The sequence below is a fragment of the Prionailurus bengalensis genome, chromosome B2 (genome assembly GCF_016509475.1).
Source record: "Prionailurus bengalensis isolate Pbe53 chromosome B2, Fcat_Pben_1.1_paternal_pri, whole genome shotgun sequence".
NCBI lineage: Eukaryota > Metazoa > Chordata > Mammalia > Carnivora > Felidae > Prionailurus > Prionailurus bengalensis.
In genome coordinates, this window is record NC_057349.1 from 145,399,252 (window position 1) to 145,414,397 (window position 15,146).

At 40.3% G+C, this 15,146-nt stretch overlaps 1 protein-coding gene across 2 annotated transcripts in view; it reads right to left on the reverse strand.

Annotated features, from left to right (window-relative positions):
• Window positions 1–15,146, reverse strand: part of PRKN (parkin RBR E3 ubiquitin protein ligase) — a 1,348,128-nt gene that overhangs the window by 545,578 nt on the left and 787,404 nt on the right. The window lies entirely within an intron of this gene.

Below are 15,146 nucleotides of genomic sequence, written 5' to 3' on the forward strand. Positions count from 1 at the left end.
TTCATACGCACTAGCATCCTTATATAGAAGTATATGATTAATGTATCCTTCATATACATTATTTCCTGGAATTCCCACAACTGACCCAGTGAGATGGGTATTATTACTTCAGCTTTAACAGCGGCTCAGAGTGTAGTTAAGAAACTTAATCAAGGTCACGACATAGTTCCCCAATGGCAGGATTGGTATCTGCTTATTTTTCAAGGCATCTTACTACCCCCTAAGTCTTTGGAATTAAGATGGGGACTCATGAGAGAGTTTCTTAAAAGCCTATTTTGAAAACTTATTTATTTATTTATTTATTTTGAGAGGGAGGGGGGCAGAGAGACAGGGAGGTAGAGAATACAAATCAGGCTCCACGCTGTCAGTGCAAGAGTGGGAGGAAAGGCTCAATCCCACAAACCATGAGATCAGGACCTGAGCTGAAATCAAGAGTTGTATATTTAATCAACTGAGCCCCCAGGCACTCCTTAAAAGCCTGTTTTGGGGGCGCCTGGGTGGCGCAGTCGGTTAAGCGTCCGACTTCAGCCAGGTCACGATCTCGCGGTCCGGGAGTTCGAGCCCCGCGTCAGGCTCTGGGCCGATGGCTCAGAGCCTGGAGCCTGTTTCCGATTCTGTGTCTCCCTCTCTCTCTGCCCCTCCCCCGTTCATGCTCTGTCTCTCTCTGTCCCAAAAATAAATTAAAAAAAAAAAAAAAGCCTGTTTTGGATCTATCACTAGAATGGGCTCAGCTTCCTCAAAAAGTTAAACCTAGAATTACCACATGACCCAGAAATCTACTCCTAGGTATCTGCCCCAAAGAAGTAAAAACAAGCTCTCAACACATACCTGTCCACAAATATTCATTAGCAGCACTATTCGCAATAGCCAAAAGGTCAAAATACCCCAGATGCGCATCAACCGGTGAGTGGATACACAAATATGATATATACATGCAACAGAATATTGTTCAGCTGTAAAAAGAAATGCAGCACTGACGCATGTGGCACCACGGATGGACTTGGTAAACACTATGCTAGGTGACAGAAAACACACGCGGAAGAACAAGTAGTTTATGATTCCATTCATATGAGATGTCCAGAGCAGGCAAATCTGTAGAGACAGGAAGAAGATTAGGAGTTGCCAGGGACTGGAACAGGGGGCAGGCATGGGGGAGTGACTGCTTAATGGGTAAGGAGTTTTATTCTGGGCTGTAAGAATGTTTTGAAAGTTAGAGGTGGTGGTTTCCCACCATTGGGAATGTACCAAATGCTACTAGATCGTTTCATAAAATGCTTATTTTATGTTGTTTTACACTGTATGACTGCATGATATATTACACTGTATGTTTTCCATTGTATGAATTTTACCTTGAAAAATGGGCTCAAAGCACTTCTAGAAATTATAAGAAGAAATTGGGATTCTCTGGTTCCATGACAGAATAAACAAGGAAGAGATTTCCTTTGCCTCATGCATATTGCATTTGCAATAAGATGAGGAAGTTTTCGCAACAGATCTACATCTTCCTGCATCCGGCTTTCTCCCTTAGGTGAGAGTTGCAACAGTGAGCCAGATCAGGGAGCAGAAGGCTGAGTTTCTGGCCTGACTCCAGGAAGCATATGAACTAGGCAGGTGACACACTCTTGGGGCCATTTTACTCATCTACAGACATGGGTGCGATTAGGCCATATGGGTGACAGCAACATTATCTTCTAACCTAAAAAAGTGTTATAAGTTAATATGGTATTAATGAAATAAGGTATGGCTTCATTTTGTCTCTGATAGGTTAAATGTTAAATAGTATCCAGAAAGTGCCCGCTGCAAAGCAATACATTAGGAAAATGATGTATGTCATGATAAAAATGAGAAAAGATTGTCCTACAAATGTGGACTGAGTGATAATAGATCAAAGAAAGGTTCGTCAAATTTAGCAATCTACTTAAATGCAAGAGTTTGCAATAGAAGATGGTTTTTTTCTCTATAACTACATGGCTGAGCCCTTTGTGAAAGTACGGTGTTCCTGCACATAGTAAAAATTCTGAACTGCTGAATAATCCATGACCGATTGCACGACTGTGGTCAGCAGAATAACTGCTTCCAACAATGTCTCAGCCCTAATCCCAGGAAGCTGTGAATATACTGGGGGTGGGGGGGATTAAAGTTGCAGGTGGAAGTTAGGTTGCTAATCAGCTGACCTTACAATTGGAAGAGGAGCCTGAATCATCCAGGTGGTACCAACATAATAGCAAGGGTCAAAATGGGGATGCAGGATAGTCAGTGTTGGAATAATGAAATGTGAGAAAGACTCCATTGCCACTGCTGGCTTTGAAGGGGATGAGCACTAGGGAATTCTAGCAGCCTCAGAAAGCTGGAGAAGGCACATGAACTCTCCCTGTGAGCCTTCAGAAAGGAACATAGCTCCGGCAACACCTTAATTTTAGGACTTGCGATCTATAGAACCATAAAATAATAAACTTGTGTTGTTTTTAAGCCACCAAGTCATTGTAATTTGTTATAGCAGCTAAAGATAACTAATACACTGACTGACTGACTACCCATGGACGTGTGTTGTCAGAACAGACATGGCACCCAGCACACCATGAGACATTATGTAAAGTCCCGAGGAGGTACTGGGAGGTGAATCTGCACCTGCAGCCATTCTCCCAGAGGCTCACGGGATGGCTGCAGACAAGAGAAGTTACATTTGTGAGAGAGAGAGGAAGCCTGAGGGCTACTCAGTCTGGTTGAACTAGCTCCTGATCACAACCTTGCTGCTCTCAAGGGCACACTTTGAGTAAGTATGTCGCTAACCCAGAGGTTTTGTGACGTTCACAACACTTCCACATACAAGTCTTCATTTGATCCCCCACATACGAAAGTAGAGTCAGCATTATTATCCCAATTAGAGGAGAAAATGAGTGAAGGGTGGCAAGTGACTCTCAAAACGCGTAAAACTACGTGGGAAAATGTGGGAAACAGAGTAAGATGTGAAATTCAAGACACTGAACTCTGACTCTAAATGCCACCACTATCCAGGCATTTGGACTCTACAGTCAGAACCACTAAGTACCTAGAGAGGGTCCCGGCACACCTTGGTTATCAGGAGCCTTCTGGAGTTCCTGGCGTTGGTGGCTAATTCCTCACAGTAGTCTGGACCAGGGCTGAGTGACTATTGAAACTGTTATCACAAAGAATTCCTCTGTGACCCCAGAAATTCTAGGAAAGTTGAACCAGGGATCCCCTCCCACTAATCTGCATCTGAGCCCTCGTCTAGCTATGCTGTGTCCTCTTGACCCCAGCATACAGGCATCCCCCATCAAACACCCAGGGATGTTGGGTGCTGTCCCAGTGCTCACACTGGGAGCTTTGAATTCTCCAGCCAGAGAGTACACATTTTAAAGAAGGTGATGACAGTGAAAGAGAGGGATGGGGCAAAAATATATTACGAAACAGATCAGAAATAGAACCTATAAGAGACAAGATTAATTAGTACACTTGAAGACAAGACAGGTATGAATACCCCCATCTTTATAGTTGGATCATTGGACAATAAGAATGGTGTACATACTGCAGATCCAAATGTGGAACTCAAACATATACATTTTTTTTTAACCAAGTGTGAAATAAATACATTGGTCTCTGCCCCTGGTTTTTTACACAGAGCTCCTAAAACCTTTGTAAGTTGGGCTGTTAGGAGCACCTTTTGTTCTAACATTTAGCCTTTGACCCTCGTTCCTGATGTGGGGCTCCTAAGAGTTCATAATTTCGTGAGTGATAGGAATGTCCTTTGTTCTAATGAGGTGCCTTGGTGGGCTTCTGGATGGGGGCTGATCACCAGAAAGACCAAGCGATGATTAGAAACTTGAAATTTTCAGTGATTCCCCCCCCCATCCTGTCCCCATTCTCCAGAAAGGGGCTGGAGATGATAGGCATAACTTGTCATGCCTACATGACAAGGCCTCCAAAAATCCCAAGATTTTGGTTCCAAAGATCCCCACACCATGGAGGTTAGAGCACTTCTGGGTTGGTAAACATATCCACGTGCCAGGAAGAAGGCAGACTCCAACTCCACAGGGACAGCAGCTCCTGCACTTGAGGCCCTTCTAGACAACCCCCTCCACCTGCTCAGGGTCTCTTCGTCTGGCTGTTCATCTGTATCCTTTATCATATCCTTTATTATATAAAAGCTGGTACACATTAAGCGTTCCCTGAGTTCTGTGAACTGTTTTAGCAAATAATCGAATACGAGGAGTGGGGGTGTCACTGGAACCTCCGATTTATATCCAAGTTGGGCAAAACTTGTGGGTAACCTACTACTTGTGGTTGGCATCTGAAGCAGCAGGCACTCTCATGGGATAGAGCCCCTAACCTGAGGGGTCTGAGGCTATCTCCAGGTAGCCAGTGTCAGAATTGAGTTAGATTACAGGACCCCCAACTGATGTCAAAGAATTGCTTGATGTGGGGAAAACACCCATACATCTGGTCTTGGACGTACTGTGTGGTCATAGTGGGAGAAAAAAGAAGAAACACACACAGCAGTATCTTCTCCTTCACACTGAGGAATTGCTACATGTGGACGTAGGTCAAACGGTTGTTACTAGGTCTTGTTCATCACTGTAGTTCAGAGCCAGAAGGCATTGACTACCTTGACTTTTTCTTGACTACCCCCATTGGTTTTTCTAGGGAAAGTTTCCATATTTTGCTATGTAAAGAGATTTTTATGAGAAAAAAAAACCTCTATTATCATGAAGACTTGAGGATGGAATCTGCTTCTGTCTGACACACAGTCTATGGGGTGACACTAGATATCCTGGTGGAGCCCCTTGAGCGCAGGACACATCTACTCCACAGGTGAACGGTGCCCACACCACCTCTTAAAGCATCAACGTGCTCCTCAGCCTGACCAACACAAACCTCTCTGAGAAAGATGCGTTCTATTTTAACAATGCCATTAGAACCAATGCCATTCTAAAAGAAACCGGAACTGAATAGTTCCTCTGAATTGAAAAAGAAATAAAAACACGAAATAATATTTTGCAAGCATTTAAGTATTGATATTGATGACCACTTGTGGATCATTTATACTTTTCCCCCTTGGAAGGCAGAACTATTTCCGCAGCCATGATTATCAAAGTACATACAGACACAATATTAGGGAAGGAAGTACCATAAAGCTGTGATTTCAAGAAAACGAAACCAGTTCACTTCTTACCACTCAGGAAATTGCAGAGCATAAAAGGAAAGGAAGACAGTTCATTCACTGGAGGCAAGGTTATCAAGAAGTTTAGCAGGACAGTGAAAAGCGTCCACAGATTCTTCATGTCGAACTATTCCTTTAAAGAGCCTCTAGGTGCCTTGAGGTTGTCAGTCAAAAACTTGGCTGAACAGGAGTTGAGGAGAACTCTGCTCAGCCACGAGACCAACATGAGGGGTCTGGGGTCAAACAGCAGAATGTTTGTAACAGAAACAGTTGGAAAGGCACCTGGCCCACAGAGGTGACTGCAGCCTTGTCACATGGAGTGCAAGAGTCACAACATGACTTCACTTAGCTTAAGGAAGTATCGCCACATAATCCAAAAGAATCCCCACAACTTAAAAGTCTTCTAGAAATCAAGACAATGGCACTAGAATTTGTTTTCAACTCTATATGGAAATACGTCTGTTGTTTTTCCTCCCTTACCTGAGAAGCAGTGGGGCCCTACATGATGGCAGAATGAGGGAAACATACAAAAAAGAAAAAAAAGAACAGAAAGAAAATACCAGTAATGACATTATACCAACGGTAAGGAGACTAAAGGCATATGGAGGAAGCTAAATTGCAGCATGAGAATAAGGCCCGTGAAAATTTTTTAATTATTTTAGAGAAGTTGGAAAAATAGGACCCACCTACAGAATCCCAATGTTGCTCTTACTAATTGCCACTTCTCTTTTCCAAATTTTGAAAAAAAAAAAAACGATCTATATTCATAGCAAGTAGGATGATGAGGTGTGCTAAGTTAAATCGTCTCATGTCTGCACTCCCTTCATTCGCTTCCAGCGATAGTGTCACCACCATGCCACCTGCCTGTTCTCAAGGCAAGTGAGCTGTGCTTCCCCCGGATTCCCTTTGGCCAATGAGACCTTGCAGGTGTGACGTGAGCAGGGGGCAACATGGGCTTGGGCAGCTGAGTTGCTTTCTCGCTCTTCTTCAGTCGTCTTGAGAAGATCATGCTCTGCTGGTTGCTGGTCCCGGGACACGGAGAGGAAGTGAACCCGACACCTCGGTGCCCTGCTGAGCTCAGTCCAGCCTGGAGAACCAAACCCCAGCTGACGTGCAGACACCTCCTGTGTCTATAGAAGCAAGAGATGCATCCTTTCTTTCTATGTCACGTGGAATTTAAAATGGTCACAGAGCAAAACTGAATGATACCTCATCTGTCTGGATTGTTCAGGAAGTCCCAGATTCTCTGTTGCCCAGAACATTACTAATAGTGCCTCCCTTCATCCCCAACATACATGAGCATCATAACAACAGCTATGTAGCTTCATATAATTTTTAAAAGCCTCATTTACACATGATCTTTAAATCTTGCCTCTCTTCTTTCTGCTTCCTGCTGTATCTGAGGGATGTCTGTTACCCACTCTCATCTGCCCTACTCAGTGCCTTCCACTCAATGCTCCTAGTGCTAGCCTACCCTCAAATGGTTCCCTCCTGGCACCTTCTTCCTTTCTTTTTGCTCTTATGTATCTGGACTCCCCCCCCCCCATAAAAAATTCATTTGTATTGCTTTCATTTCTTAATAACTACAGTTCTGTCAACAATTGTCAGTGAAATCTCATTTATTGTCTACCCTCTGCACCATTCACCTAGCTCACCACAAGGCAGTCATCTGGCCCTCCTTTTATCTTCTCTAAAATACCAAAGACAGCAGGAGACACCCTGGCTGCAGATTTAAGGAGGCACTGACTCTTGGGGGTGGGGTGGGGGGGCAAATGTTTTCCCACTCTGAAACATTAACACAGCTCCTTCCCTGGGCTGGACTGCTCTCCACCTGGTTAATCCCTGTATATGTTTCAAAGCTCAGCTAAAGCCTACTTCTTTGCAAAGCTCTTTCCTGACACAAGGCAGGCATTCAACACTACTGGAGAGAGGCATAGAAACATAAATGAATACATCGCTGAGAATTGAAAGCTAGTGTGACTCATCTACCCACCAAGTGCCCAACACCCTTCTGTGCCAGCACTGCCTCATTCGTAAGAGGAGAGGGTTAAACTGCAAGGTTTTTTGTGGTCCTTGGCAGTTTAAAGTAATACTATTATATGATAACCTTTGGTTTATGATGATAGGACATTCTGGTAGGGAAGGAATGGCATGGAGAAAGGTATGGATGATAGAAAGTGGGGGGCATGTGGGCACCGTGAATTAGCGAGGATTGGTTACAGCATTGGGTTATATTTACCATATGATGTGAAGTAAACAGCAACCCAAAAATGTAGATTTTCTGGGCCCCTCCTTTCTACCCACCCCTTCCGTCCCACACACAACTTCCCAGTACCAAAGTTACCTCTGAGCTACATGTTAGCTACTAGAGCTCTGTTCTCTGATCCTCAAGCACTCAGGTATGTTGTGGCAGATACCTTAATCATCCTTTACATCACTTACTTGTTGCATTTATAATGAATTGTTCCATATTTGGCTCCCTAGATAACAGTGTATGTTCTAGACTACAGACACTCAGCACTATACCCCTGACTTCTGGGACAGTGATTAAAACAGTATCAGAATGTTCATCACCTATGAAATGGTCTTGCCCAAAATGGTTCATACGAACCTACCTATGGAGAATCAATCAGACAAATCCAGAAGTTGGCACATTTTACAAGAAAGCCAGCCAGGGTGACCTTTGGAATTCTGGGCTGTGTCTAACATTCTAGGTTGTTGGATTCTATAGTGTGGTTGGTGTTTTTCATGTTTTTCATGAACTCTGAGCTCTTTTAAAACTCCGAGGAGTGTAGGAGACTAGCATGAAGGCTGTGACTCTTACTTGTACATGTATATAAATTTTGTCCAGTAGAAGCACAACTGATTTTCCCTCCTCAGCCCAAAGAGGCCAGCTATTTGCATGTATTAAACTTATTTCAGCATTCACGATTGCTTATGTACGTTTCTGCTATTTGGATTCTCCTCTGAATGGGTTTTAAATACTTTACTGATTCCTTCATTAATTAAAGATTTAAGTGAAATCTTTGACATGTATCCATTTTATATTTGTATGGGAGTCATAATTTCATGAGTTTGTAAAATGACCGTAACAGTTTTGGATACCATCTCCCTAGCTGCCAATGAATTTATGCGACAGGCCAGGTAAACTATGTAGATGAAGAAGTGTACCCCCCCCCCCACACCCCGGAAGTGTGGCATGACTTTTGTTTCCAAAGTGAAAGCCAAATGGAAATAGAAATAGATTTTTAACCTTGCTGTTTCTCTTGTACTTTTTCTTTTCTGCAGATCCTGTTTTCCTTTTCTTTCTAGTTTGTGAACGTCCAATCAGTTATTATCCTGGGGTGGCATCACAGACTGAGAATGTGGTTTTATAGTCTGAACACTTGGGTGGTTTGCAGATAGATGACAGAGATCTATTCTCTTTTGGGAGGCAGAGGACAAAGACTTGGTTCTGTTTTTCTTTGTCTAGTTTGATTCCAAACTAATCAAGAATTTTGTGGCCACTGGAAAGAACAGCTCTCAGATACCTGGACCAATGCCTTTTGGTGTTTCTAGGTTTACTCTTGACTACACAACTCAAGTTGTAAAACTGAAACCCAAGTTCTCTGTGTATGAGTTCTGAGTCCCTAATGCAGAAAAGCCTTTACCTCTCACTGTGAGAGTGTGAAATGTTTACCTAATCCCAGAAAGCATTAATGAGCTAGATGATAAAATCTCATAAATTAAAGGAGTTCCATTCTGATTACCTTTATAATGGTAAATAAGTGTGTATATAAATTGAAATTCCCAGAATCTCCAGAAAAGGAATTAACCTTACACTTTAAATGTGCTACATTAATTTTTTCCTTACAAAAACTAACTCACATCATTTTATATTTATTCAAACCAATGGGATGTACACACCAAGAGTAAACCCTAATATAAACTATGACTTTGGGATATTATGATGTGTCAGTATCAGTTAATCAGTTCTAACAAATGTACCACTGTGGTGGGGGATGTTGATAATGGGGAGGCTGTGTATGTGTGGGTACAGAGCATCTGTGGGAAATCTTTCTACCTTCATTTCAACTTAGCTATGTACCCATACTGCTCTAAAACAATGTCTTGAAAAATTCAGATGTCTTGGGTTACCTGATGGGTGGCTTAGTCAGTTGAGTGTCTGACTCCTGATTTCGGCTCAGGTCATGATACTAGGATCATGGGATCAAGCCCCGTTTTAGACTCCACACTGAGCATGGAGTCTCCTTAAGATTCTCTCTCTCTCCCTCCCTCCCTCCCTCCCTCTGCCCCTCTGCCTTCCCTCCCACTGTTTTCTCTCTCTTAAAAAAAATTCAGAAGACTTTTCTCTAATTTATCACTAAGTATAAAGTAAGCATATATTATTTCAGGTGTGTTTGTATTTCCTAACCTCTATATTGTCCTATTCAAATAAGCTAACGTTACTTCTAAATAATGTTTAAGATGATGAAAAATGTTTGTGTTCATTGAATAATTATTTTGATATACTTTTTGTATCAAGTCTAATTACATTTTGTAGAATATCAGCTTAAAGATAATATCCAAGATCTTTCGGTAACTTGAAACCCTGGACTAACATTACATTATTTAATAGAATATTGTTGGATACTCAGAAGACTTCAAATGAGTGAAAGAATACTGAAAAATACCTGTTAGGCAAAACTTAGCCACACACCCTCTACTTAGCTCTATCAACTATTAACACTTTGTTTTATTGGATTTATCTTTTTCTTCCTTTATGCTCACACATGGACAGACTTTTTTTTCCTATATCTTTTGAAAGTAATTTGCAGATATTGTTATATGTGACTCAACACTTCAGCATGGATGACCTAAGAATAACTCCATTATTCTGCACTATAAAACCTTTTTTATACTGATTTAAAAATTTTTTAATTTGTTAACATACAGTGTTATATTAGTTTCAGGTGTGCAATATAGTGATTCAACACCTTCATACAACACCTGGTGCTCATCACAGCAAGTGCACTCCTTAATCCCCATCATCTATTTAGCCTACCTCCCTCTCGTAAACATCTCTTTGTTCTCTATAGTTAAGAGTCTGTTTCTTGGCTTGTCTCTCTTTTTTCCACTCTGTTCATTTGTTTTGTTTCTTAAATTTCATATATGAGTGAAATCATATGGTATTTGTCTTTTTCTGACTTATTTCTCTTCACATTATACTCTAGCTCCATCTACGTTGCTGCAAATGGCAAGATTTTATTGTTTTTATGGTTAAATAATATTCCATTGTATATATACCACATCTTCTTTATCCACTCATCAATTGATGGACCCTTGGGCTGCTTCCACAATTTGGCTATTTTCACCAAGTAAAATGAAGTTATTTAAATAAAATAATTTTACCTAAAACGTAATACATGTTAAAATTTCCCATTTGTCACCAAATGATCTTTAATACTGCCCATTTATTTTTTCAATCCAGTTTCCAAACAGTCCTGGATTGAGCTGCTTGATATTTCCATTTTGTCTTTTCAAAGTCAGGAACGATCCCCTGGTACTGTTGACTTATTTAAATTATTACAAGTATATTATTTTTGAAAGGAGAAAGCCATGATTCTCATACAAATATAAAATAAACATGTGTCAAAGATATTATTTAACTTACCAATCTTTAAGGGAACAGCAAAATGTTAAAAACCAGTTCAGAGGAGAGCCCTGAGAGCAGCCACATGTAGGCAGTAGGGATGTCGAAATGTACAGGGAGTGTCTAATGTGTCTGAGAAACCTGGGTTGTAGGCATAGCCCTAAGGGGCTACAGGTAGCCTTGCAGAAACTAACAGATGCAATACTGGCTTTTTTGTAGGGAGGAAGGAACAAAATCCACGTGTATATCTTTATATAAACAAGTACTTCACATTAATTTCCAGGCTTTTAAAATAGGTCAGGGGTGCCTGGGTGGCTCAGTCAGTTGAGAGTCCAACTTTGGGTCAGGTCATTATCTCACAGTACGTGGGTTTAGGCCCCACATCCAGCTTTGCACTGACAGTGCAGAGCCTGCTTCGATTCTCTGTCTCCCTCTCTCTCTGCCCCTCCCCCACTTGTACTTTCTCTCTCAAAAATAAACATTAAAAAAATTAAATAGTTCAAACACGATGAATGGTGTAGACCGCCATAGAACCAGATAATGTAATGTGGTCAGCATGCTAGACAGGTCTAGCATTGCACAAAACTCTCAGTGATTTATATATCTAGATCTAGATAGATATATATTGTATATCTACCTATATCTAGATATATATTGATCTATATCTATATATCTATATATCTATATATATATAAAATATATATCTATCTATCTTGCTATTTCCAAGCCATTCATATTTTTTCCTGTCTTTCCCGGCTTATGATAATAATAATCACAAATATTAATAATGCTCACTAAAAAGACTGGTGTTAGACTTTAGGCTTGGCCTGATTATGTATTCAGGTGGGGCAGGAATGTTAATTTACTATATAGGCTTCCTTGACTTTGCTTCTCAAGTCTAGTACCATACAATATAAGTAACTACTAAAAAGCCATCACATTGTTCATAGCTTTCGTAAGGCGTTTCAGACTGGATTTTTTGTATCTCTACAATTTGCTATTCTTTGACTCTAAAACTAAGCTCAAGACTCTCCCCACCAGATAACACCTTCATAACATAGAAATTTGGGTGAATTCTTCTCTTGAAGTTCTGAAAATGTGCTAAGGTTCATAGCGTGTCAGGAACAGATCTGTCTTTTTACTTGCAAGGCTGGTGTCCTACAAACTAGGTGAGAGGATAATCTTGGGAGTGGTAGGTGGTCCCATAGAGTCAACAATTATTCCCTAAAAGATTTGTCAGTTTTGGTTAAGTAAGATTCATTCTCGAATATGATATTTCAGATTGTCCATAGCTGTACACTTTATTTGTCCAATTATACTCTGGAAAAAAAACTTTATCCAATCTCTGCAAACTATTATATTGCCATGAAAAGTAAGGGAAGTTTAGTAAGAATATCTGAATTCTGCAGTGGCAGTAAAAATCAGATAGTATTTTGAAAAGTTTGATTTTGGTATAGACAAATAGAATCTACTGGATGTTTGTACAGAACAGAAAGTTTAAAATGACAAAGGGCTTTGTGAGATATTCAGAAAATTGAATAATATTACATCAACAATATTGCAAGCAAATAATGAAGATAAAATTGTCTTCCTCAGTTCATTCAATCCCTAAGTAATGGCACTTGTGTTGTGGAATCTTGGATTAGGAGTCTGATTCCATTTGAGAGAATCCTAGAAATCCTGACTCAGTCCACTGATACATCTGATATTTGTCTTAACATTGTCAGCTTAAAAACCTACACCCAAGAGACGGTTATTTGAAACATCAGTAGTTTAGAGAAACTGACAACATATTTTTTTTATTATTATTTCTTAGATACTCAAGAAGTTTATGGTTTTATGCTCCTTTGTGCCAGTCTATTGCAGACTTTATAAAACCATAATGCAATTCAGTTCCTGAACATAAGTTAATGGTCATCCCAGACCCCCAAGAAGAAGAGCCAGAAAGTCACTCTTCTAAAATCAGAATGTCTACGTTATGTGTAACAAGAAGGGCAATTCCTTCTCTTTACATCTGTGCATTAAAAATGCAGGACCTACAAATGCCCAGTTTCCACAAGGCTAACTGTAGCATCTCAGAGCTGTTCCTCTACAGCAAAGCTAATTTTGGTGTGCTTGTTCCCCAGATACACTAGACTCTCCCTGCACAGACCAAGAAATTCATACAGGCCACCTTGTTTGGCCACGTAATACTATTACTGACAGGACAGAACTGGAAGATGTCACTATCTGGTTACAGATGTTGATAGAGATCATAATAAAGGGATGGGATTTGACAGAAAGGGTATGCAAAAACAGATTAACGTACCATTTTAAGACAAGATACAAATGCATTATTAATGATGCATTTTAACTTTGGCTCAAGTTTTTAATTAAAATATTTGGTTTATTAAAATGCCTTTCTTAAAGCATAAGAGTGTCAGTACGAGCAGACAAGGAAACAAAGACACATCCCTATAAATTACAGACAATTTGAAATATGGCCTTCTGAGCCACCAAATTTACTGGAGCACATTTGTAGTCCTTACAATTACGGAATTTCTTCAGCGAAGCCACAGTGAGAACCTCTGGGGAGAGGTAAAAGTATTTTACTGCTGCTCTCCAAACTTACTGGAGCTAAAGGCATTTAAAATTCCTCCATTCAGCAAGGTTTTGTTATTCCATGCTTTCCTTTGTTCCAATTCAAACAGACTGCAAGACCCTGGAATTGCAAATTGCCCTCATTGTATTTATTCAAAATAAAAAAGCTCAAGAGAGTGGATCAAGAAATAGGAACATCTTTATGAAACAGAGTAAATGAGGGAAGACTGTTGATAGCATTTATTTGGCAACATTGAGATGGAAACCACAATCCAAGAGAAGGGCAGGAAAATTTCTATCGAATATCTATAATTAAATAATAGAGCATGCAACCCTTTATCAGGAGGCAAAAAATAGCGAGGTAACCACCACGCGGTATTTTGAGGCAAAAATTTAAATTAGACATTTGCAATGGTGATTCTTACTGAAGACTGCTTTCTTTCTAAGACACATTCAGGGAAGACAAGAAATCTTTATCCCTATCTGTGTTGTAAATGGCAATTTTTGCCTCAGAACTGCTACTTACTTCCAGAACCCGCTAAAATGCCATCAAACTTTTTTTTTCTTTACGGCCTTCTTAAGGCAAAAAAGTATTTTAATTTAGTTTTAAGATATTTTAGGCTTATTAACCTCAACAGTGAACTTAAAGATTTTCCATTAAATTCACTGTCCATCAGACGGTTATAGACATATTACCATCTCCTGCCAGTGCCTTGCCTCTTTTATGAAGGTGGCAGTAGGTAGAAAATGATTTGGTCAAATTTAAAAAAATAAATGAACAAACCACAGAACTATTTGATGTCTTTACCAAAGTCATTGGTACACTTTAAGCCAAGGTCTGTGCTAGTCCAGGGGACGATGACACTGTTTGTCATTGATTTTAATCTACTTCATTTTTTTTTCAAATGCACAAATGAATAAGTATCTTTTAGATATGAAAAGTGATATATAGATAATGTATTTTGGAGAATATAACAATTGCATGCTATTTCAAAAACGACCATTTTATGCTTTTAAAGAGTTTTTCAATAAGTAATAGAGAGAACAGATTTCTCAGACTGCAGGGAAAATGGAAGTCATTACTGCACTTCATCCCACCTTCTCCACCACGTTCTGTATTATCCATAATCTGTATTGTGATAGAATTTCAAGATATTGTCCCTAAAACCCTGCAACTGGAGGCTTACGGGATCTGGTAACTTGACGAAGAGTTGGGAAGGTTTTACCAGGATAACCTGTAGGCCTCTTTCAACCTCAGGCCTCCATCACACCCACCTCCCTGCAAAGCCAGGTACATTCTAGACTCTGATAGACCACACAGTAGCTGCTGTTTTCCTCGCTGCTCAGTCACGGTCTCCTTTCTGTTCTGCCCCCTCCTTGGGGCCATTGCAGACTCATCAGAGCAAAGTTCCTGATTCCTCTGTGCCTTCCATCCACCTCTGCTGAATGGCAGCCCCTTCTACTGTTATTTACTGTCCATGGTGAAACTTTCAAGGGTGACAACTGAATCTCTCTCCTTCTTGGGCCAAGAACAGTGTCTGCTCAGAAGAATATCACTGAGTTCTTTGAAGAAAAGGAGAAAGGAGTCTGTCCCAAACATTTGCCTTATGAACACACTCCTTAAAAAGCAAAGAACAGAGTCAACTGATTGATTTTATCAGAGCTAAGAAGCTTACGTTGGAAGGGAATTTCTCAGCCAGACACTTTGAAGACTTAATTGTCGCTGGATCACAATGACCTATTTAATGCTATAAA